At 37.8% G+C, this 25,304-nt stretch overlaps 1 pseudogene; it reads right to left on the bottom strand.

The window, feature by feature from the left end:
- Nucleotides 1–2,700: 2,700 nt before the first annotated feature.
- On the bottom strand, nucleotides 2,701–24,821 carry LOC132624375 (polygalacturonase-like; annotated as a pseudogene).
- Nucleotides 24,822–25,304: the final 483 nt, after the last annotated feature.

Below are 25,304 nucleotides of genomic sequence, written 5' to 3'. Positions count from 1 at the left end.
TTCCTTTTTCTTTCCCTACCTTCTATTCAGATGATGACAATCAAGAACAACCACATATTTCTCCTCAGCCTCTTAACCCTCATACATCACCTCAAACTCCAATACACTCACCCCCTATTGCTAAGCCTGCTCCATAAGAACCTGTCCTCTTAGTTCCAAATATATTTCCTCCACAAGTCACTGTTGTTCCAATTCCTCCACAAGAACATTATCCTCCACAAGAACCTATTCCTCCTACCAGAAGAACAAAAAGGATTTCACATAGACCTACCTACTTAAATGACTTCATATGTAACACTGTTCTCCTCACTAACCTTACAAATTCCTGTTTTGTCTATCCTAGCACTGTTACAGCTTTTTCCTTTAATGCCTTGTCCCTCAACAATAAACACATGTTGGAATCTCTTAGTCTAATTTTTGAACCTCAAAGTTACTCTCAAGCAAATTTGCATCCAGGATGGCAAGCAGCTATGGATGTAGAGATACAAGCTCTTCACCTTAATCAGACGTGGGACGCTGTCATACTACCTAAGGGCAAGAAAGCTTTACCTTGTAAGTGGGTTTACAAGATCAAGCACAATTCAGATGGCTCTATAGAAAGACTAAAAGCTAGGTTGGTTGTGAGAAGGAATATGCAAAAACATGGCATAGATTACAATGAAACTTTTTCACCTGTTATGAAGATGACCACAATCAGGTGTTTGTTGGCAGTAGCAGTAAAGAAGAGTTGGTGTGTCTCACAACTGGATGTGAACAATGCATTTTTGCATGGGACTTTAGATGAAGAAGTATTCATGAAATTCCTGGCAGTATTAACTCCTCCTACGCCTAATCATGTGTGTCTTCTCAAGAAATCTTTGTATGGTCTAAAGCAAGCTTCCCGACAGTGGTATGCTCGGCTTACTGGTGCACTTAGTTATAAAGGATACACTTATTCATTGAACGATTATTCTCTATTTTTCAAAAGGTCTGGGGATCTTATTTCTATATTGGCAGTATACGTTGATGACAGTTTATTGACAGGAAATGACATTGCAGAGATCACTAACATTAAGCAATTCCTCGATTCAGAATTTAAAGTTAAAGACTTGGGTGAAATTAATTATTTCCTAGGTATGGAAATTATGCGAGAAAAACAAGGTTTCATAGTAAGCCAACGGAAATTTACCTTGGATTTACTCGAGGAATTCGATTGCGACCACATTCCTAAAGTCTGTTCTCCACTTGACCCAACAATTAAATTACAAGCAGATTCAGATGTTTTATTGGATGATCCTACAATATTTAGACATTTAATTGGGAAATTAAACTACTTGACACATACTCGCCCAGATTTGGCTTTTCCAGTTTTGAAACTCAATCAATTTATGCAAAGACTATGTCCTTCACACTTCTCCGCAGCTCTCCGAGTTTTGCGATATCTCCAATTAGACCCAGGACAAGGTATTTTGTTGTCTTCTGATCCATCATTTTCGCTTTTGGCATTTTGCGATGCCGACTAGGCTTCTTGCTCGGACTCTCGGCGCTCTGTCAGTGGTTTTTACATAACTCTTGGACGATCTCCAATTTCATGGAAATCGAAGAAGCAAGCTTCGATTTCCCTCTCCTCGACTGAAGCCAAATACTAATCGATGCGAAAAGTCACCGCTGAAATTACTTGGCTTGTGCGATTACTTGAAGATATCTCTGCTCCACCGTCAACTCCAGTTCCTATTCACTTTGACAGCCAAGTGACAATCCACGTCGCTCGTAACCCCATCTTCCATGAAAGGACGAAGCACGTGGAGCTCGACTGTCATTTTGTGAGACAGGAGTACATTTCTGGGCTCATTACTTTGAAGTTCGTTCCATCTGACAATCAACTCGCCGATCTATTTACCAAACCTCTCATAGGTGCTTCTCACCAGAGTATAATGTCCAAGTTGGGGGTTCTTTCTCTCCCCTCCAACTTGAGGGGGGATGTTGACGATGAGAAGCCCAATTTTATTTCATCTTCCATGGCTACTTCAATCAGCTTGAGGAAGAAGAAGAGAAGAAAGGAAAATGGTGAATTTGGGATTTTCCGACAAGATGAAATGAGTTCGATTATTCCTAAGATCCCCAATTTCACTTCATTCACAGATAGGACACGTGGACAACATCAGGACCATCCAACCCCTTCATGATAGATGCAATATGGTCTGTTGGATGGGTTTTTAATAACAGCTGATGACAGCTATGTGAGAGCACGTGAATGGCACAAGGAGGGAATAAAATTAGTTAGTGATCAGTGTACACAATTTAAGATTGGTACAAGTGTACAGTGCAGATTTTTCTTTTTAGTAATTTTCTTTATTTTCTTGTACAAAATACATGTATGAAGAGAAGCATTGATGATCAATAAAATTACATAGAGAATTCTTCAATCTCACTGTCACATTTCTATCAAGGTTTATGTGTTTTCGATGATCTGGACCTTAATTGTTGTTGGGGCTGGCGGCATAGAAGGTGAAGGGAAAAGAGAAGAAAGAAAAAATTGGAAAAAGAAGAAAAAAATATTATATTAATTGATTCACGCACTTACCACCGGGTTGAAAATCACTCTTTGTGCCACATCAGCTTTAGTGTTTAATAGACACGCTTCCACTCAAGTTGGAGTGTCAAATAGGAACAAACTTTAGTTGAGGTGCCAAAATGAAAAATACTGCCAAGTTTAAGGGGTTATCTATGTATTTGGGCAAATATAATCACAACTTTAGTTTCATTCTTGTGAAAGTATGTAGTATGATAAATTAATATCGAAAAGCAATTAGTAGGTTCTTCTAAACCAGAAACTCTTCCTTTAGCATTAACACATGAAGCTTCAGCCGTATGATCTTTGTAACTAAGATTCACATCTTCAAGTGTTATGCCACTGCATGGATTAGTTTTGGTACAATCAAATTTCACTGCAACTGTTGTGGCATGATGTTCCATGTATGTCTTGATATGTCACATCACTTATCTTTATGCCCGAGCCCTAAATAAAGGAAATGAATAACATAATTAGATTAAGGAAAGGGAACATAATTTTATCACTAATCTTCTCATTATCGCAATAAATTAATTAATTTGTTCAACCAATACCTGATGAGGACAACTTTCATGATTAGGGCAGTAATTTTGATCTATGATTGGGTTTTTAACATTAACCATAATAATATGCTGAAAGAGAACATCTCTACTAAAGCCACTGGCCTTGCCCAAGTTCTCATTCTCACACCATTCGTTGTTCCAGTGAAAGTCACAGTCTTAATTGTCACATTTTGGACTCCCGGCTCTTGCAATTTCCAGCATAAGCTTCCAATGCTGCAATAACATCAAGTTTTGGACATACATTTTAGACGAAATGGTAAACCAATAAAAATGAAAATCAATGTTGGGCTTAACGGTCCAAAGATACTTTTAACATGATGTGATATTGTCCCCTTTGGGCCAAACCTACACGGTTTTCCCTAAAAGGCATCACATCATTAAGAGTATCCAACTCCTTATAAGTAGCTCCTTTTTCTTTTCAGCTACTAATGTGGTACTTTGTTCGCACACCCAACAATCTCCCCCTCGAACTAAGTTCCACATGACTCATTACGGGTCAGAGATTCAACGTGTCAATGTGCTACCCACATCATCAGAGTATTTACGGCCACCGAAGCCCAAAGGCTGTGTATGCGTCTTCAAAGCTACGGGTAAAAGTTGTAAACCGGCCCATAGACGGGAAAAGGCACTAAGCCGGGCCCCACGCCACACTCCGCCATCTTCATACTTGTCCCGCCAAACCATTGGCTCTGATACCAGTTGTTGGCTCAAATGGTCCAAAGATACTCTTAACATGATATGATATTGTCCACTTTGGGCCAAGCCCACACAGTTTTCTCCAAAAGGTTTTACATCATTAAGAGTATCCAACTCCTTATAAGTAGTTCCTTTTTCTTTTCAGCTACCAATATGATACTTTGTTCGCACACCCAACAATCAACTTATTAAAAAGAAATCTCTCTTTAAAAAAAAAAAAAAGAATTTCATGTTATATGTTCCAAACCTTATCCCATGGCCAGGGCCACAAGCAATGCCTTCGATCCATAGGTTAGAATTTTCAGGGCCAATAGAGATACAATCATCTCCAGTACCAATATGTGAGTTGATAATGCTAACTCCTGATGATAATTTTATATGATTCCATCAGTGTTGGGTCTATTTCCTGGAGCTAGCACCTTCATTCCTTGTAGCTTCACGTTACGACATCCATCTATCAAAATATGAGAAAATAGTCAAAATACCCCCCAACGTTTGACCAAAATCCCAACTACACACCTAACTTTTGCGGGGGTCCTATTACCCCCCTGGACAAAGTTTTTCAGTATCAAAATGTCCTTTTTTTGCTGATGTGATAGTCCAATATGACAACTCCCAATTTAGGACATGCGCTTGTCTACACGCGCCTAGCCCACGTGCCACATCATCATCGTCTTCATTAGGAGTTGAAAAAAAAATCACACCAAATCAACTCAAAGAATCTCCAACCAAGCAACAAGTAGCAACTCCAAACAAGCAACTTCCAATCATATTTTCTTTAACAAGATTATATTTTTCAACCTTGGGTTTTTTTTTCCAGATTTTTCGTTTTTTTTTTTCCTTCAGTTTTTTTTTTTTTTTTTTTTTGAATTTGATTTGGGAAAACAGTGATTATAATCCAAACAAACCCAAAAGTGAAAGGAAGCTTCCTAACACCAAGTAGAACAAAGTTCATCAATTAATTTGATCAAAGAATCAAGAATTTAAAGAAACCCACTTGGTGTTCTTCATAGCTTTCTCCACAATGGAGTTTAATTTTCTCCCCAAATCAACTCAAAGAATCTCCAACCAAGCAACAAGTAGCAACTCCAAACAAGCAACTTCCAATCAGATTTTCTTTAACAAGATTAGATTTTTCAACTTTGGTTTTTTTTTTTCCAGATTTTTCTTTTTTTTTTCGTCAGATGTTTTTTTTTGAATTTGATTTGGAAAAACAGTGATTATAATCCAAACAAACCCAAATATGAAAGGAAGCTTCCTAACACCAAGTAGAACAAAGTTTATCCATTAATTTGAACAAACAATCAAGAATTTAAAGAAACCCACTTGGTGTTCTTCATAGCTTTCTCCACAATGGAGTTTAATTTTCTCCCCAAATCAACTCAAAAAATCTCCAACCAAGCAACAAGTAGCAACGGAGTTTAATTTATGAATTTATAATGGGTATTATTTTGACAAAAAAAATGGAGATGGGTATTAAATAAGATGAAGAAGAAGATGAAGTAGCCTAAAAATGGAGGGAGTTCAAAATTAATCTATGTGGCATCTATGTGGCAGCTGAGTTGGCGCTCCAAAACACGTCAGATGCTGTTTTTTAAAGGCTGTCACGTGCCACTGGGCGGTGCATTCACGCTCTTGTCCACATCAGCAAAAAAGAGGCATTTTGATACTGAAAAAATTTGTCCAGGGGGGTAATAGGACCCCCGCAAAGGTTAGGTGTATAGTTGGGATTTTGGTCAAATGTTGGGGGGTATTTTGAGTATTTTCTCATCAAAATATTGAACATTTGGCTATTTTGTGCAGTTACTCCACTCATTATGATGTTGTTTGAGTTGTAAAAAGCCAATTCCTGCACCAAAATTTAATGTAAAATTGAAAAAAGATTATTGTGTTCACATAAAAGAAAAAAGAAAGTGCTAGGATATAATATTCAATTATTTTTTGGCACTACGAATTGAATATGTGTGGTATTGATCATAAAAATGAATTTCGTGTCTAACTCATCAATTATAAAAGCCTAATACACTACTAAAAAAACAGTGAAATTCGACCAAAATTTTCGACCACACGCGGTTGAAAAAGGCCAATTTTCGACCGCAAGGCATGGTCGCTAACAGCTAAGGTGAAATTTTTTCTGACCTCACGTGGTCGAAAATTTTCGACCACACGCGGTCGAAATAAGTTTTCTACCTAAATTAGGAAAATAATTTTTTCGACCACCTGAAAAAGTTATTTATATTTAAATATTAATACAATATTTCGACCGCACGCGGTCGAAAATATTGTTTTATACAAATATTATTTAAAGTTTGCGACCTCTTCTGGTTGAAATATGATAGAATATAAATATAATAAAAAATATTTTTAGAATTTCGACCGCATGTGATCGAAATTTAGCAATATTGTTGCCAGATTTCGACCTCATGAGGTCAAAATTCAAAATGTTTCCCAGATTTTTGACCTCATGCGATCGAAATTCTAATTTCTGAGTACAATTTTGACCTTATGAGGTCGAAAATTATCATTATCTGGGTGGATTTTTTACCTCATGAGGTCGAAAATCTGGAAAAATAAATTCCAGCATTCAGCTGCTTTTACAGCAGCCCACCTGCCAATCACATTCATCAACCAAATCAACAATGCAATTCATCAAATTACTTCTACAATCATAAACTTCACATTCTACAATCAAATTCAACCTCAAGTTTCAATTTAAAGTACTTCTAAATATCCTCAAAACTACATTCAAACACTTAAACATCGTAAAGTTAAACAACCATAAACTACTTTCTACATCGTAAAGTTAAACATCCATAAACTACTTCCTACAATCAAATTCACCTTCAAAAGTACAACTAATTCGAATTAAAACTATCATCAAATATCATATACATATCCAAGAAAACATATCAATATTATAATCCAAAAGTATACGAATCAAAAAAGTCAACGTTGAGTGTTAGAGACATGATCCGATTCCTCCCCACTATCCTCATCAATAAGAGCATGAACTACGTTGGCTTGTGACCTACGTCGTCTACTGGGCTGTGACCTACAAGCATCCCCGGGACACGGGGGAATATGAGAGGGCCCCGAGTTGAGTAAGCTGTCAATTTGGGCCTACATATGCAACATCCTTGCCTCCGTGGCACTAAGTGTACTTGTTAGTTGACTAACTTTCAGCTTCATTTCTTGGTACTCCTTAGGATCCACTGCCCCTTCAGAAGTAGTACCTACACCTTGAAGGAACGCCGAAAATTGACGACATGCTCGATTAGGCATCCCATAAACTGTCTCATATCTTGTCGGGGGAGCTACCTTCTCCATCCACTCCTGAGCAATTATCTCGTTAGTCATCGACGTCCCGACTGGCTGACTGGCACAATAGTTCAACTTGTGTTGTTGAAACTCGGTCTGAAATTGAAGGATGCAATGTTAGTAGGTAAATTTAGTTCAAACAAAAGTAGTTATTATTGTTAGTTAGTGACTTACATAGGTTTGCTGAGACATAGGCTCAATCCATTGGTCCGTTCCATTGGCGTTCTTCGCCTTCCTCGTGTGAGTAATCTTGAAGACTTCATCTTGAGGTACTTCCTGACCCCTCTCGAGCGTCTACAAATAAATCAAGATTAACAACTAATTTCATATCCAAATGAGCCACAAGTAAAAATGAAATATGGGAGATATTACTATGTTAAAAATGAAATATGGGAGCCACAAGTAGTCGTTTTATGTTGTATTACACTCGTTTTGAACATCTTGTATTAAACACGTCTTGTATGTTTGTGAAGTGTAATGAAATTTCATCTCATAGGACTGTCTTGGACATCCATATTATATGGTCTTTTTTGTTGATCCTTACACAACAATTACACTAATTCAAGCGAGGGTTAGAGTAAAGAATCTACAAAAAATGTTATCTACATTCCATATATGTTTTTATTTTTTATTTTAAACTGATCATAGTATTTCCAACAACTTCAAGTGCCAAAATCTTGCTTTTTGAATATAAAATCAAACTTGACTTTATAACCAAAAAAATTTTGCTATAAACTTTGTGCATGAGGTCAATGAAAGAATCCATTGCCCCTTCAGAAACATTGTTATCTGCTTTGATACTCAACAATCTAACGGCGACAGACAATTGAGAGTGTGGACTCCCATCTTTTAAGGGCCGGCTAGCTTGATTTAACTTTGCATAAAAACGTTTGGCCTCTTCATTGGGAGGTTCTTCAACATGGCCACCAGATTCAAAATCCGAATGCATGCCATATGCATCCTGAACCATGTCATGCATTCTAGAATTTTGGACATTACGTTCTACCCCCCTACTACTTTCACCGACGAAGAAGTTCTGAGATCTACCAAAATTGTTGTGTGTTTCCCCATGACTAGTCCACACTGTACAATTACTTTTAAAGCTTTTTTCGTACAGATGAAGCGTAACAATCTCTGGGGTCTCGTAATTCATACATTCACATTTAACACAAGGACACCTAACCACACCATGAGCAGTAAAATCCTCAAGTGACTTTGCGTATTTAACAAAAGCATAGACACCGGCTATAAATTCATCCCTCATCCCTAATGGATCATCATAAGATCTATTGTACATCCAACTACGAGATTCCATCTACATAAATAGCACAACGTTTGAACTTGTTAAACCAATACTTAGTTTATATGTTATTAGTAAAAGACTCACCAACCATAATTACCATAATTCTCAAACAGGGCATCATAATTACCAAAAAAAGATCAAAGAACAATGAAGAATTCACATTCAAGCTAAGCACCATTTAACTAGTAATTGCTTAAACAAACAAATCACATAATTGCTAATTAGGCCAATAGTGGACTAACATATCCACTAAACAAATCCATGCAACTAACAATTAAACTACTCAAGCCACATGATTAGGAATCAAGCTTAGTCAAACACATAACTAAGAGGTAACACACATAATAGTGCAGAAATTAAAAAAGAGGAGAAGATTAACTGTTAACTAGCTTCATCACTCTAAATTCCTCACATCCGACCAAAATTTTCAAACTATACACCATTATTCATTTTCAAAAGGAAGCATTAATTTCCATAGGCAAGGAACGCCCTTGCTGTCAATCTAGAGCATGTTCATATTTTGGACCACTGAAAACTATATAATGCATGACATAATTAGTGATTACTTAAGACTATATACCTAAAACCAGTACTTTTTATTCTTGTTGAAGCTTGAAACTTTCTTGAAGCACCCTCCTTTGTTAATTTGAAATATCTGGTATATTTTTAGTACCAACAAATTGGTTTTTGCTTTATGTAATGTATCTGAAAATTTTCACAAAAGCAAAGTAAATAAGTAAATAAACACATAGAGTAAATATATCAACAACAACTCTAAATGAATAAGTCATCTTTCAAAAGTATTTTCCGAAAAAAATATTATCATCGTACCAAACACAACCCTAATTCTGACCAATTTTTGTGCACTATCTATTCCAACTCTATTTTTAAACTTAAACCTTCACTAAGGGGTGGGAGTGATGGGAAATTAGGTTTAGTTTTGGTATAAAATATTTGGGAGGGGAAGACGATTGAAGTTGGGGGAGTATATTAAATTTTCAAGTTTATTATTTTGACCGCGTGCGGTCGAAATATGCTTCTCTTTTTTTTTTTTAATTAATTGTTTTATTTATATAATTTAATTTTTTATAAAATGTTTTTTTTTACAATTTATTATTTGTAAAAAAAAGGTTTCGACCTCATGTGGTTGAAATTTTATTTCATGTTTAAATATCGACCGCGTGAGGTCGAAATCCAGAAAAAAAAAATTAAATTTTGAAAATTTCGACCTCATGTGGTCGATTTTATTTTGACCAAAAAGTGTGGTCGAAAATTTTTGGTCGATTTTCCCTATTTGTTTTAGTAGTGATACTCATGAGGTGAGAATTCAAGACATACGGTTATATGAGGAGGGAAAGTTTTAAGATGTCCAACCAATGGGAGTCTTAACCCCCCCCCCCCCCCCCCCCAAATGCTCAGGATTTAATACAACATAAGGCATATATAGCTATGAATTTAATACCTAGTAATAGCCACAAAAAATTGAATTTAATAGCTATCTACAAACTCGTAAAATTTAATTGACAAAGTTATGCTATGATTGCTAACCATCGTGGCAATAATTACCCAAATAGCTACATTAAAATTTTGTAGCTGATCATAAGTTTTTACCACGAAACAGAAGTTACTGTAGAAATAGTCACCTTTTAGCCACAATAAATTATTTGAAATAAAATGTTGTAGCTAAATAGATGTTTTTGCTTCAAGTATAAAAAATTGTGGCAATAGCGAAATGATATAGCCACAGATCTTTTGCTATACTAAAATTTCGTGGATAATCATTAATTGTTGCCACAAGTTGAAATTTATTGAAGCAATAGTAACCTTTTAGCCACAATAAATTATTTGAAACTAAATGTTGTAGCTAATTAGATACTTTTGTTTCAAGGTATAAAAAATTGTGGCAATAGTTAAATCATATAGGCAAAGATCTTTTGCTATTGTAAAATTTCGTAGCTAATCATTAATTTTTGCCACAGATTGAAACTTATTACAGCAATACTAATCTTTTATCCACAAAAAGTTATTTTAAAAAATATTGTAGCTAAACAATTATTTTTGCTTTGAGTAAAATCTGTGGCAATAGTCGCCATAATATCTATAATTATTTATACTGACAAAATGATATAGCCATGGGTTTATTGTTGTGATAAAATTTCGTAGCTAATCATTATTTTTTTACTACGAGTTGAATTTGGTATAGCAATAGTAATCTTTTAGCCAAATTAAATTATTTGAAACAAAATTTTGTAGCTAAATGAATATTTGTTTTTTTAGTTATATTTGAGAAAAAGTGAAAATAATTTGCTTAATATTACAATTCTTTATCATGATATAATGAATAACCACAAACTTAGAGTGACAATAAACTTCCATAAATTGCTATAATTTTTTCTGTACACATGAGGTTACCATTGCAATAATAGTATTTAAACCAAAATAAATTAACTTTAATAAATTACTAATATGTTTGCACCGGCTACGAAAATCATGATAACAGATGGTCTAACTAGGATAAGTTATGAAAAGAAATTAAATATAAAAGTTAGATTTTTCCTAAAAGATAGAAAAGTTATTGTATATAGATTAAAGAATCAGTTAACATTCAAATCAAAATAATAAAATGAAAAAAGTAATCTTCATCAATAGATCATTTGTATACCTATTTGTAGGGTGTTCGTGGATCGGTTTGGGTCGGTTTTTGATTAAGATTATAATAAAACCAATCTGGTCGATTATTAAAACCAAATCAAATCAAGTATACTACAAATTCATCGGTTTGATTATTTGGTTCGACTTGGTTCGATTTCCGCTTATAAGAAATCTAATGTGATTTCTCTCTCTAATTTTTTTTCTTACTATTGGAAAAGACTCTTCCATTTTTTTCCAAGTTATAATCTGTTATTACTCTTTTATTGTGGGAGCTATAATTTTCTTGGATTATGGAGAGAATATCTTAAGATCCATAAGCTTTAATCAAGTAAAGTTTATAAAAAATACAATATTTTGGATTAAAGGCGCAAGAACCGCACGAAAGTCGTTGCTTCTTAGGACATATCTATTTTCTTGCATAGCCTGTTAATTTTCTTCCTGTTGAATGTCGTCGATACGATAAATTGAATTACCTTATTATAAGTTCAGATTCATGAATGCCTTTTAAGAAATGGGCTTAAGGTGTAAAATTCATTAGCCTATTAGAGATAAAGAAATGTTTCATGAAAAAGTAAATAAAGTATTTAAAATTGTTTGTAACAATTAATATATTGTATATGTATAATTATACAAATTGTGTATATAATTTTTCGATTTGGTTTTATTTTTTCTTCGGCTCTCTTTTAATAAATCCAAACCAAATAAAATATTATCGATGTTTTAAAATTAAAAACCAAACCTAAACAATTCTCGGTTTATTTAATCGATTTTGTTCGATTTTAGTCTTGATCGATTATTAACCAAATTGTAAATACCCTGCCTACTTGTAACCTCAAACTTATATTTTATTATAAGTTGTTTTTTATGTTAATTATATAATTTATGTCACATTAATTTTTATGGTTATAGTGATATTTATGTATATTTGGTATTTTATTATTTTTCAAATAGAGTAATTAATTTTGTGTAATCACCTAATTTCAAAAAGTATATATTCATATTGAAGATTTAATAGTTGTAGTTGATTTTTTTCCATTTACTTAATGATAATTATATATTCAATAATTATTCTTTTCATAGGTAATTTTCTTTATCATAATCGCTACTTATAGTACATAATTTATATGTAAGACAAGTAAAAGAAAGCTAAAATATATAAAATAAAAAAGGAAAAGGAAAGAAACAGGCGTATTGGCCAAACAATAAACTCCTAAAACCTAAAGTTCATTCTTCTAATTACTTCCTCTCCCTCTCCAGCCGCAACCCCCCCCCCCCCCCCCCCCCCCACTTTTAAATTCCTTTCTTCAATCATCAGCAGCGAATAATTCTCGAAAAAGAACAAGAAAGACAAAGATGTCAACCCCACGACATATATATATTAACGGTATGTTCATGATGTTATATTTTAGGGTTTTTAAATCTCCTTACACCTATGTAACTTAAGTTTTTGGGTTCAATTTTTGCGGATATTGTGCATTTATAGTGAATGTGGATTTAAATATTTTATAGTTGTAATATATTGAGAGGAACCACAGTTTATCAAGTTTAAGAATGAGGCGACATTACAACAAGTTTAAGAATGAGGCGACATTACAAAATTGAAATTTCACATATATATCTATCATAGCGGATAGTATTTTCGATACAGATCATATATGTGTGTGCGTATAAAACACTTCATTTGTCTAATGGCTTTAATTGTAAGAACCTTAAAGTTGAACCATCAAATTTAGTTCTCTGATTCACTTCATTACACTTATACGGTTCAACCTTACGATTAGGGGTGTACATGGACCGGGTTGGTTCGGATTTTTTAAACACCAAACCAAACCAATTGCGTCGGGTTTTAAAATTTATACACCAAACCAAACCAATAAAATTCGGGTTTTTCAACCTCGGGTTTTCTCGGGTTGTTCGGTTTTCTCGGGTTTTTCAACCTCGGGTTTTCTCGGGTTGTTCGGTTTTCTCGGGTTTTTCGGGTTTTTTTCGGAATATTCTTGATACAAAACATATAACTTTTACTTCAAATATTTCTTTAGCCCTACTAAGATACAATTATATAATTAAGGTGTTTCTTAAGAAAATAACACAAAATGTGAGAAGAGTGATGACATTGTATTAAAATATTCAACAAAAGCTAATATAATCGGTTAAAATAAATATTGCTAATTAACAAGCCATAAAAGAAAATGACCATAATCTGAAAATACTAAGTCATGCTAAAATAAGTATTAATTATATGACAAAGAAAAAAAAAACTTAAGTTATGTATTTTTACTCTCTAAATCAATTATGCAAAACTAAAGAATAGATATCCAACATTATTGTCATTTCTAGTAGTAAATTGAATTTCTTTTGTTAGGATTAGTGTTGAGTTGGTTTTGGTTTGGACTTTATTTGAGTTACTACCATTCATAGGATATAAAACTTATTGACATTCAAAATTCTAAGTTCAAGCTTGAATAATATGATAATAGATAAAAAAATTACGAAAAAATTTAAGAAATATTTATAAATTACTTTACAAATAAATATTTTTATGTATAAAATATTTTAAAAATTGAATACATGTAATGTCGGGTTGGTTTGGTTCGGTTTGACTTTTTTTAGCTAAAACCAAACCAAACCAATTATGGTCGGTTTTTTTTTTCCAACATCAAACCAAGTCAAACCAAACCACTAGTCGGGTTTTTTTCTCGGTTTGACTCGGTTTATCGGTTTGGTGCGGTTTTTCGGTTTACTTTGTACACCCCTACTTACGATCCTTAATTTTTGGTTAAAATTAAGGTTCTTACTTCAATTGCAAGCCTACTTAATCGATCAAAATTCACACTTCTTTTGTGTTTTGCATTTTCCGTTTTGTGATGTGTTAAAGTTTTGCTAAAAGAATTATCAAGGCATATTTATTCTCTTCTTGAAATTCTATTAATATTTTCACTAATCAAATTTGCATCTTTGTAGTAAATAATTTGTACCTATTAAGAATATTTAGATGATCAGTTGTTTTTGCTTCCTTATGTTAAAATACTTTACTATTGATAGGTAATTTTTCTAGAATTGGAGCAGAAGTGACAAGCTAAATTGACGTCGATCAAGCTAAGGTGTAGTTTGAGACCGTGGGAGGAGAAAAAGGAGAAGATTATGCGGCTTTGGATATCAAACGAGATGGTGTCAAGAAAAATTGTGTATTGTGAATGTTTTGAAATTGAAATATACAATTATGTGTAACTCGGAATCTGTTTTGGTATATAAAATATTTTGATTCTTAGCTACATTATAATGTTCTTGCTTTTCAATTTGTAACAATAATTTTTTTGAATTTGCAGTTAAAGGTATATATAATTGCCACGTAACAATAAATTTTTGAAATCGCAGCTAAATGTATATATAATATCCACGTAACAAGAACATGAAAATTCGCAGGTAATTCAGTTCCTGCGGATTTTCCTGCCAAAAGAAATCCGAAGGAAAAACCTTCTTGAGTAATTATTACCTGTGGATTTTCAAATCCCCAAGAAAATTTACCTATGGATTTTAAAATTCCCAGGTAAGCTACGTGGGGATTTTAATCCGCATGTTAATTACTTGCGGATTTTCAAATCACCAAGAAAATTTACCTACGGATTTTAAAATTCCCAAGTAAGTTACGTGGGGATTTTAATCTGCATGTTAATTACTTGCGGATTTTCTGCAAATAAAAAATAAAAATTTCCAAAATTATTTTTGTAGAAATACGTAAATATAGGAATTTACCGCATGAAAATTCCCCCATGTAATTCGGTAGGACATTTTAGGCAGTATTAACAATCGTATTTTAGAAAACATTACAGGTTCTCCCTCTCACCCAACTTCTTTATTACCAAATATGCCCATCCAAACCCACAAAATCACCAGGTCCGCTAATATCCTTGGCGACAAGGATTTAATTAAGGCTTCCCTGCCAATGCTCAACTGTGATGTTGCCGTGCCACTCTTCACGCGTGCTGTTACGCGGCGCCTTCCTGAGACTTCTTGGAAGGGCGACGTAAGGCTAAGCAACCGAAGATTCCAAAGTTGTTGTCCGCCAACCGGGGTCCCCTCCGCACGCTAGACGAGACTGTCAGTGCCGTGCGGGAAAACCAATGTCAAGAGCACTTGAAAGAACAGAAAAGTGAATTGAGAATGAGAAAGAAAGAGAGCTTGTTTGCATTAATGAAAATTGATTACAATGAGAGCAAGCGGTGTCAAGGGGGAGAGACACCAGTACAGAGAATTGATTGCTTGCTTGAAAGTTTTGATTGCTTGATCCCCCCTAATAATGCTTTAAAAATAAAAACCCAAGTCATAGAACTAGACATGGTTTTGCTAGAGAAACACAACCAAAAATACATAAAGTAAACTACTCTATAATTACAACAAAAGAGACCTAACTAGAGCAGGTCCATGTGCACCCTCGGTCGGGGCACTGTCATGCGCGCAGGGCACGGTGCGCGCGCACTGGGGCGCGGGCGCTAGGCGCTGGGCGCTGGCACTGTAGCTGGGCTGCACTGACACTGGGCGCTGGGCACGCGTTGGGGCACGGCCAGCACAGGGGCGCGCGCGAGGGACATTGATGGGGCGACATAGGCAGAAGCAACCTTGTCACTTGGGGCGTCCGAGACCACGGGGCCGTCCATGGCACTAGGCGCTGAGAGGCTTGCCATGGCGCCATGGGGCGCGCCCAAGGGGTCATGGGGCATAGCTGGAAAGCCGCCCATGACATTCTCCCCCACCTGAGTTGGCGACGTCCTCGGCGCCTTGTTTGCAAGATAGTCATCGATCAGGTGCTTGTAGGCTTTGAGGCTGGTGCCCCTCTCCCATGTATTCTCTTCGGCATCACATCCCAACCATTTCACCAGGAACTCTTGGTGATCTTTTCTTGAGGCATGTATGACTCGATCGTTGAGGATGGCTTCTACTATCCTTTTTCCGGTTGCTTGTGGGCCTCGAATACTGGGTATTGTGAGCTGGCTGCGTGAAGGGTCTTCTGTGTCTTCTCGAAAAGGCTTTAGAAGACTGACATGGAACACAGGATGAATCGTCCACCAAGCTGGGGTATCCACCCGGTATGCTACCTTCCCAATGCGCCTCTCAATGGACAGAGGGCCAATGTATTTTTGCAACAGGCGGGGGTCATGGACCCCTGCAAATAGGTATCTCTTTGGGATCTTCACCATCACCTTGTCCCCAACCTGATATTCCACAAAGCGGCGATTTTGATCTGCATGCCTCTTCATCCGCTTTTGTGCCTTCACTAGATAGCTCCGCACTATCTCTAAATTCTGCTTCCATTCTTTCGAGAAGCTAGCTGCTCGTGGAGATTTGGCCATGTTTGGGGCATTCACAGTGTGTGGGAGTAGCGGTTGCTGCCCGGTAACAATTTCAAAAGCGCTCCTGTTTGTGCTAGAGCTCTTTTGTGAGTTGAAACACAGTTGGGCCGCATCCAACAACTTCACCCAATTCTTCTGCGAACCGGTGACAAAGTGCCGCAAGTATTCCTCCAACATGCCATTGAACCGCTCCGTCTGACCATCGGATTGCGGGTGAAAACTCGAGCTGTGACTCAATTTAGACCCCAAGCACTTAAAGAGCTGGGTCCAAAAGTTGCTGGTGAAGTGAGAGTCGCGGTCACTAACAATATCTTTGGGCAGACCCCAATATTTGACAACATGGGTGAAGAAGAGTCGAGCTGTCTCCTCTGCTGATATATACTTGGGTGCTGCAATGAAGGTGGCATATTTAGAAAACCGATCAACCACGACCAAGATAGTCGTGAGATCTCCGACCTTGGGCAAGCCGGTGATGAAATCCAATGAGACGCTTTCCCAAGGCCTCTTTGGGACCGGCAATGGCTCCAACAAGCCCGCTTGTGTCAAGCGATCAGACTTGTCTTTCTGGCATACTAGGCAAGTCTTCACATACTGAGCGACATCATCTGCCATCTGGGGCCAATAATATGCACGGCGTAGCAGTGCCATGGTACGTTCTTCTCCTGGGTGGCCTGCCCATAGAGTATCGTGACATTCCATTAGGAGAGTTCTCCGCAAATCTCCTCCTTTAGGAACATAAAGGCGGTTTCCTTTTGCCTTCAAGAACCCGTCCTCCATGTATAACTGGCGAGTTCTTCCTTGACCTGCTAGGTCGACCAAATACTGTGCCGAAGGGTCTTTGGTGAGAAGATCCTGGATTTGATCTTTTATGGTGGTAGCTACTTCGCTCCCCCTGAGGGTGGCGAGCAAGCATACCGATGCTAGATCGGCCCTTCGGCTCAGTGTATCCGCAACATGGTTGGTCTTCCCACTTCGGTATTCCAGATTGAAGTGAAATTCCGCTAGGAGTTCCTGCCATCTGGCCTGGCGGCCATTAAGGCTTGGCTGGGTCATGAAGTGACTGACAGCCGTGTTATCCGTCTTCACCACGAATGGGGATCCCAGAAGATAGTGCCTCCAAAGGCACAAGCAGTGGACGACAGCCAATAATTCTTTCTCGTGAGCCGCATAGCGCCGTTCTGCATCTTTCAACTTTCGACTCTCGTAGGCCACCGGGTGCCCCTCTTGTAGCAAGACTCCGCCCAAGGCGTAATCGGAGGCATCCGTTTCCACCTCGAAGGGTTTGGTCAAGTCGGGCAAGGCCAAGACAGGGCTACTAGACATAGCCGCTTTTAGTGAGTTGAAAGCGTCTGCTCTCTTTGGCGACCAGTCCCAAGGTGTGATCTTCTTGAGGAGTTCTGTCAGTGGTAATGCAATGAGGGAGTAGTTCTTGACGAACCGCCAATAAAAGTTGCATAGGCCAGGGAACGCCCTCAAGGCATGGATATCCTTGGGTGGTGGCCAGTCTGTGACAGCCTTGATCTTTTGTTGGTCCTTCTTGATGCGAACTTCTTCAACAACATGCCCGAGGAAGTCAATCTGTTTTTGGGCAAAAGAGCATTTGGACAGCTTTACGTACAATTCATGCTCTCGCAACCGAGTTAGGACTTTCCTCAGGTGCTCCAGGTGTTCGCCTAACGTTTTGCTGTACACCACAATGTCGTCCAGGTATACTACCACAAATTCATCAATGTATTCTCGAAAGACCTGGTTCATTAGGGTGCAAAACGTGGCCGGAGCATTGGTCAAGCCGAACGGCATGACCAGGAAGTCGAACGAGCCATATCTGGTTACACATGTCGTCTTGGACTCGTCTCCTTCAGCAATGCGGACTTGCCAATAACCTGTCCTCAGGTCTACTTTGGTGAACACTGTGGCGCCGCCCAGTCTATCAAACAAGTTCGTCATTAGTGGTATGGGATACTTGTTCTTCACGGTGATCTTGTTGAGAGCTCGATAGTCAACACAGAGCCTTAGGGTACCATCATGTTTCTTTTGGAATAGTACAGGTGACCCATAAGGTGATTTGGAGGGCACGATGATCCCCGTGTCCAGCATCTCCGTCAATTGTCTCCGAAGCTCGGTGAGTTCGGGTTGTGACATTCTGTAGGGTGCGCGGGCAGGTGGCTTCGCGCCAGGCACCAATTCAATTTCATGATCGACCGTCCGCCTAGGCGGGAGTCGCTTCGGCATGTCTTGTGGCATGACATCCTCAAACTCCTTCATGAGCTCCTTCACAGGCGTTGGAATGGGGCCTGAAGAAGACTCAATCTCTTCAATGCAAAGGGTAGCCAGGAACGTGGGTTCTTGTCGATGGACCCCCTTCTTCAGTTGCAATACAGAGATATTTCCTGATGCCATCTTTATGGTTGTGCACGGGACCATGCAAGGTTTGGCCCCGTTTGCTCCCATCATCAGAAACATGTCCGCATAGGGTATGGGGATGATGTTAGTTTGCCTCATGAATTCCAACCCCACTATCAAATCGAAATCGTCAATGATCACTACTCGCAAGTCGAACTTGCCTTCATAAGGACCCATTTTTACCGGCACTCCTTTGGCTATTCCGCCCACCAGTTGGGGTGGCGAGTTGATAGCTTTGAGACGACCCTTACCCTTTCCAACAACTAGGCCAAGGCGTTCTACTTCTGTGGTGGCCAGGTAGTTGTGCGTAGCACCTGTGTCTATCATGGCCTTAATAGGCTTGCCATTTACTCTCAAGTCGACAAACATCAGGGTCTTCTCCTTTCTGGGAGGAGGCCCGTTGCCTGCCTTTGCCTTTCCCTTCTTGGCAGTTGAGCTTGGGTCTTTCTTTTTGTATATGCCGGCACTGGTGCCTTCTACAGTGTTGGAAATGGAACAAACAAGTGCATTGAAGGCACCTATTGGTTCTGTCTGATCCGCATCATCCTCATCATCATCCGTCCCATCATCCAAAATTCGATGGGCGTTCATCTGTGCCTGTGGGCATTCATTGTTCCAATGTGGTCCGCCGCAATGGCGACATCCTGAGGGGGGCTTCCGCTCCCGATCATTATTATGAGATGCAGCACTATTGCTGCCTGAGGAAGAACCTTTTGATTTGGTTGCACTACGATCTCCCCCACTTCTGCTGGGGCTGGCATTGTAGGATTGGCCCCCTTTGAATCCCCCACGGGCTTGAGGTTTATCCTTTCGAGCATCCACTTGATAGTCACTGAGGCATTCCGCAGCTTGGATGGCCTTGGGCAAGGTATCCACCCTCTGTCTTTGTATTTCCATGCGGGCATAGGGTTTCAAGCCTTCCATGAACGTGAAAAGTTTGTCCTTGTCGCCCATGTCCCTTATGTTCAGCATGAGGGCAGAGAACTCGCGGACATAATCTCGGACTGACTTCGTTTGCCTGAGTTCCCGAAGTTTCCTCCGTGCATTATACTCGACGTTCTCGGGGAAGAACTGTAAGCGGATGGCTGCTTTTAGTTCTTCCCATGTCTCAAGAGCATCCTCGCCCGCTTTTATGGCTTCATATTTAACACGCCACCAGAGTTTGGCGTCGCCTTGTAGATACATGGCAGCAGTTGCGACCTTCTTGGGCTCTTCCAGTTCACCCACAGCGTCAAAGTACTGCTCGATGTCAAAGATAAAATTTTCCACTTCTTTGGCATTTCGAGAACCCTGGTAGGGCTTTGGTTCAGGAATCTTGAGTTTCTGGGGTGCCAGGGCAATGTTTGCCGCGCCCCCGATGGGATTACCCCCTTCTCGGAGTAGGCCTTGTAAGGCAGCATTGACAACATTGAGCTGATTAGTCAAATTGTCGATGGTTACTTGCATGGCAGTCAGCCTATCTGCCTCCTGAGTCTTATGGGCTAGGTCCTCATCTCTTTGTGTGGCGGCCGCCTGTGCGGCTGCATCAGTGTCAGTAGTAATGTTTACAATGTCTTGTTCGGCCTGCCGCATCCTGCGGTCCAGGTCCTCCACCCTTTCAGTCACGGGTCGAAATCTGTTGACCGTCGTTTCCAAAATCAAGAGGCGGTCTCCATGGTTCACCATGGTCAGAAAATGATGACAATAGCAACGTGTTCCCTCGTCCGATGTCGAGCCTAAGCTCTGATACCAACTGTTACGCGGCGCCTTCCTGAGACTTCTTGGAAGGGCGACGTAAGGCTAAGCAACCGAAGATTCCAAAGTTGCTGTCCGCCAACCGGGGTCCCCTCCGCACGCTAGACGAGACTGTCAGTGCCATGCGGGAAAACCAATGTCAAGAGCACTTGAGAGAACAGAAAAGTGAATTGAGAATGAGAAAGAAAGAAAGCTTGTTTGCATTAATGAAAATTGATTACAATGAGAGCAAGCGGTGTCGAGGGGGAGAGACACCAGTACAGAGAATTGATTGCTTGCTTGAAATTTTTGATTGCTTGATCCCCCCTAATAATGCTTTAAAAATAAAAACCCAAGTCATAGAACTAGACATGGTTTTGCTAGAGAAACACAACCAAAAATACATAAAGTAAACTACTCTATAATTACAACAAAAGAGACCTAACTAGAGCAGGTCCATGTGCACCCTCGGTCGGGGCACTGTCATGCGCGCAGGGCACGGTGCGCGCGCGCACTGGGGCGCGGGCGCTGGCACTGTAGCTGGGCTGCACTGACACTGGGCGCTGGGCACGCGTTGGGGCACGGCCAGCACAGGGGCGCGCGCGAGGGACATTGATGGGGCGACATAGGCAGAAGCAACCTTGTCACTTGGGGCGTCCGAGACCACGGGGCCATCCATGACGCTAGGCGCTGAGAGGCTTGCCATGGCGCCATGGGGTGCGCCCAAGGGGTCATGGGGCATGGCTGGAAAGCCGCCCATGACAGTGCTTATGTTTAATAAGGTGTGGAACTTTTATGTTCCTAATCGATGTGGCTTCTTTTTGTCTACTACCCTCATTTTTTTCCCTATTTGCATTTACTCAATAAGTTATTCTGTATTAAATTAATACTTCCACCATTCACAATAAAATTAAACAATTCAAGTGAGAGAAAGTGAATTAAATTATAACTAAACAATGCTATTTTCAGTTATTTTCAATTTACATTGGCACAATAAATTCATTCTAAATACACGTGGACAATATAAATTAGTTAAATTATTTTGATCAAATTACTTAAATAATGTTACAAGTTAACCGAGAAGATGTTTTATAATAAAATTATTTGGTCACTTGATACTTAATATTAGCACTAATATTTACACATTAATACTCCCTCCGTCTCATTTTATATGAAGGCATTTGACATGGCACGAAATTTAAGAAATAAATAAATATTTTTAAAACTTGTGGTCTAAAACAAACCATATAAATTTGTATTGCTAGAAATCATTTCATTAAAGCAAAAAGTTAATTTTAAAGTTAAATTTTTACTAAATATAGAAATGTGTCATTCTTTTTTGGACTGACTATAAAAAAGGTGTCATATAAGTTGGGACGGCGGGAGTACTAATCATTAAGTAACATACTACAGTTAAATTACACCATTTTTAGCACTTGTGAAGAAATAACGTATACACCTATACAATGTTGGATCAATTGAATGTCTGATGTGATCGTATATTTGCTTTGTCATATTTTTTACACCAACAATATTAAATTCTTAATTTTAAATATAATAAGATTTATGACAATTACTTTTGTCACTCCCTCAAATTTAAGTGGGCTTAGTTTTCTTTTGAAACTAAAAGTGTGCCTCTGTTTAATTTAGTAAGTTTTCAATCAAACATCCTACATTATCAGTTTAAGATAATAACATTAAATTAAAGAGATTTTGGTACATTACACATGTTATGTTTAAAATCATGAGATTCTAAAGTCTCTCTTTATTATATTACTTATTTACGTGCTTAGTCAAATTAAGACACTTAAAATTAAAACGGATTAAGTATTGGATTTGTACTCGGCCATCATGTGTAATGAAATGTAATATTCAATCTCAATAAATATAATATCATTAACTATATGGGAGGAATATTAAAATATATAGTATTATATTTAAAATATAAAATAAAAAAAATAAAAATTACATTTAAAATAGTACACCTATTATAAATAAATTTAAAATATATACAGGAGATATAAATTGTATTAAAAATGATTTTGGTATACAGACCCCAGATAGATCCTCAATAAATAATCCATAACAAAATCGCGGCAACAATCTCCAAATAATTCCCTTGGTGATAAAATTCTTAGATAAATTCCAAGGAAATAATCCCAGCTAAAATCGTAACAACAAAGACAACCCTCAAGAAATAATCCCAGTTAAATCCGACAAAAACGATAAAACCGATGGGAAAACAAAAACCGAGTAATCATAGGAAATAAAATTCCCGGATAAATACCCAAGAAATAATTTCAACTAAAATCACAGCAACCAAATTCCCAAATAATTCCCTAGGTATAAAATCCTCAAGTAAATCCCCACGAAATAATTCCTAGGTAAATCTGCAGCAACAAAATCCCTAAGTAATTCCCTAAGTAACGAAATCCCCAGATAAATTCTCAAGAAATAATCCCCAGGTAAATCGGCAGCAACAAAATCCCCAAGTAATTCTCTAAGTAACGAAATACCCAGATAAATTCCCAAGAAATAATCCCCAGGTAAATCGTCAGCAACAAAATCCCCAAGTAATTCCCTAGGTAATAAAATTCCCAGGTAAATTCCTAAGAAATAATCCCCAGGTAAATGCCCAAGTACTGCTACATGGGGAATTTCTTGCGAATTCACAAAGGAAATAATTTTTTTATATTTTTGATCTTTTACTTTCGGAATTACCTGCGAAATGATACTTGGGGATTACTTTTCTCAAATAAATCCTCATGAAAATTTTTGGCGCTAAATTGCACCAAATTTACCTGCAAATTTATCTGGGGAAATTATATCCACAGATAAATATACAAGAATTTAGGAATTTTTAGATTTCCGTATGAAAATCGGCAGGAATTATCCGCGGAAAAAATCCCCAGGTAAAATTCCCATGTAATTCGAGTGTTTCTGGTAGTGAGTTTCACTTTCCATAGTAAAATCAAGAAAAACTTAGCGATGGTTCCATACATTTCATGGCAAAATGTATGGCTTCTTAGCTACAATATGAAAATATTTGTGGCAAATACTTCAATTTATAGCTATGAAAGTTTTAATTCATAGCTAAATACGAGTACTATTGCCACGAGATTAACCTATATAAATAGCCACAAAATTTGAGTTTGCGTGGCAAATAAATTAAATCTTTTGCTACAATATAATATTTTGTGGCAACAATAAGAAGATAGCTACAACTTTTATGTGTCATGGCAAAAGAATAAAATTATTTGCTATAAGTATATATTCCGTGGCAATTTTTTTTTATCATCACAGCTACAAAAAAAAAATATCATAGCAATAAGTATCGATCCTTAGCCACGGACTATGTAAAGTCCATAACTAACCTTTAGCTACGATACATTTTGCTACGAATGCTACGGAAGAAAAATTTGTGGCTAAAGTGTTTAGTCACGGAAAATTTCATGTTTAGCTACGTTGTATTTCGTAGCTATATATGTGTAATGTTGTAGTGATATGTGGAGTGTGGATTGGGGTCCAACATCGGTAAACTAAGAAATTAGGGTGAAGCTGGGCTTGATACCATGATAATAAGGAATTGAGTTTGAGCCTAACTCAATCTCAAAAATTAGCTCATGAGGTAAAGATTGTCCAAAAACATATAAGGAGGTCCATTTTTAAATCCCTAACCGATGTGAAATCTAACAGGTACGACCAAAATAATTTTTTCAGAATTATTTTTCATGAGGAATAAATTTTATCCTGATTTTGGTTTTTCAAAAATATTTTTTACTCACTAATCAAACGCGAAAAAAAATACTTTTCATGAAAAGCTTAACGTACCATCTTTCCCTTGGGGCGATTCTTGCCAGAGGTCTCTCAACCCAAAGACGAGCACCTTGACCATCAAAGGTTCCACGATCGATAGAAACTCCGGTGACTTTTTCAAACTTTATCCAATTTCCGGCATTGCCAATCACATTATAATCAGATGGAGCTAAGAGAGTCCCATCAATGCGTATAGTGATAGCCTTGCTGTTGCATGCTTGGCCATTAAAGTATGCTTTAATTTGCGAATCAAGTAATTTCCAGGTGGCACGTAAGTAGTGGACGGGCTAGTAGAAGCACAGGCTGCTGCCCATGCACTCAAAAAGGCTTTTGATGAATCAGTTTCTCTATTGGATTCAGCTCCATATATAATTTTGGACATTGTACGTGGTATTTGCTGCTAATGATAAGTTGAAGAGGAAGATGAAGAAAAGTGGGAAAATTGCTAAAGTACTCATTTCGCTAAGGGGAAATTGCTACAAAGATTTTGGAGGGTTTCAAATGATTAATCAAATGGAGGTGATGAGGAATTGTAGTGCAGCGGGATATTTATAGGCTTTGGGTGATTTGAATGTCAGTATCACTGTTGAACTTCAGGAATATGAGCTAAAAGAAGTAAAGATTTTTCATAGTTGCTATTAGACAGATTTAGACTTCAAAAAAAGTTAGGTTTTTCTTCCAATTTGGGAATTGGGAAAATAAGACTTCAGATAACTATCCAACATATGCAACCACATGAGAAAATATACCAATTGTTGGCACCTTAATTATTTCAATTAGGAGAAAACTGAGGGTAAAAAGTTCAATCAGATCGATGACTAGCTTATGTTTCTTATCCATTTGAATATTAATTGAATGTTTTGTAGTGTTAGCTAGCGATGTCCATAGTTGTGTTCTGGTATGTAAACATTGAAAAATAATGCGCATAACGCTTTGCAGCC

This window comes from Lycium barbarum, chromosome 12 (assembly GCF_019175385.1).
Source record: "Lycium barbarum isolate Lr01 chromosome 12, ASM1917538v2, whole genome shotgun sequence".
Lineage (NCBI taxonomy): Eukaryota > Viridiplantae > Streptophyta > Magnoliopsida > Solanales > Solanaceae > Lycium > Lycium barbarum.
The sequence above is the reverse complement of the archived record's forward strand: the minus strand, read 5'-3'. Positions and strand labels throughout refer to the sequence as shown.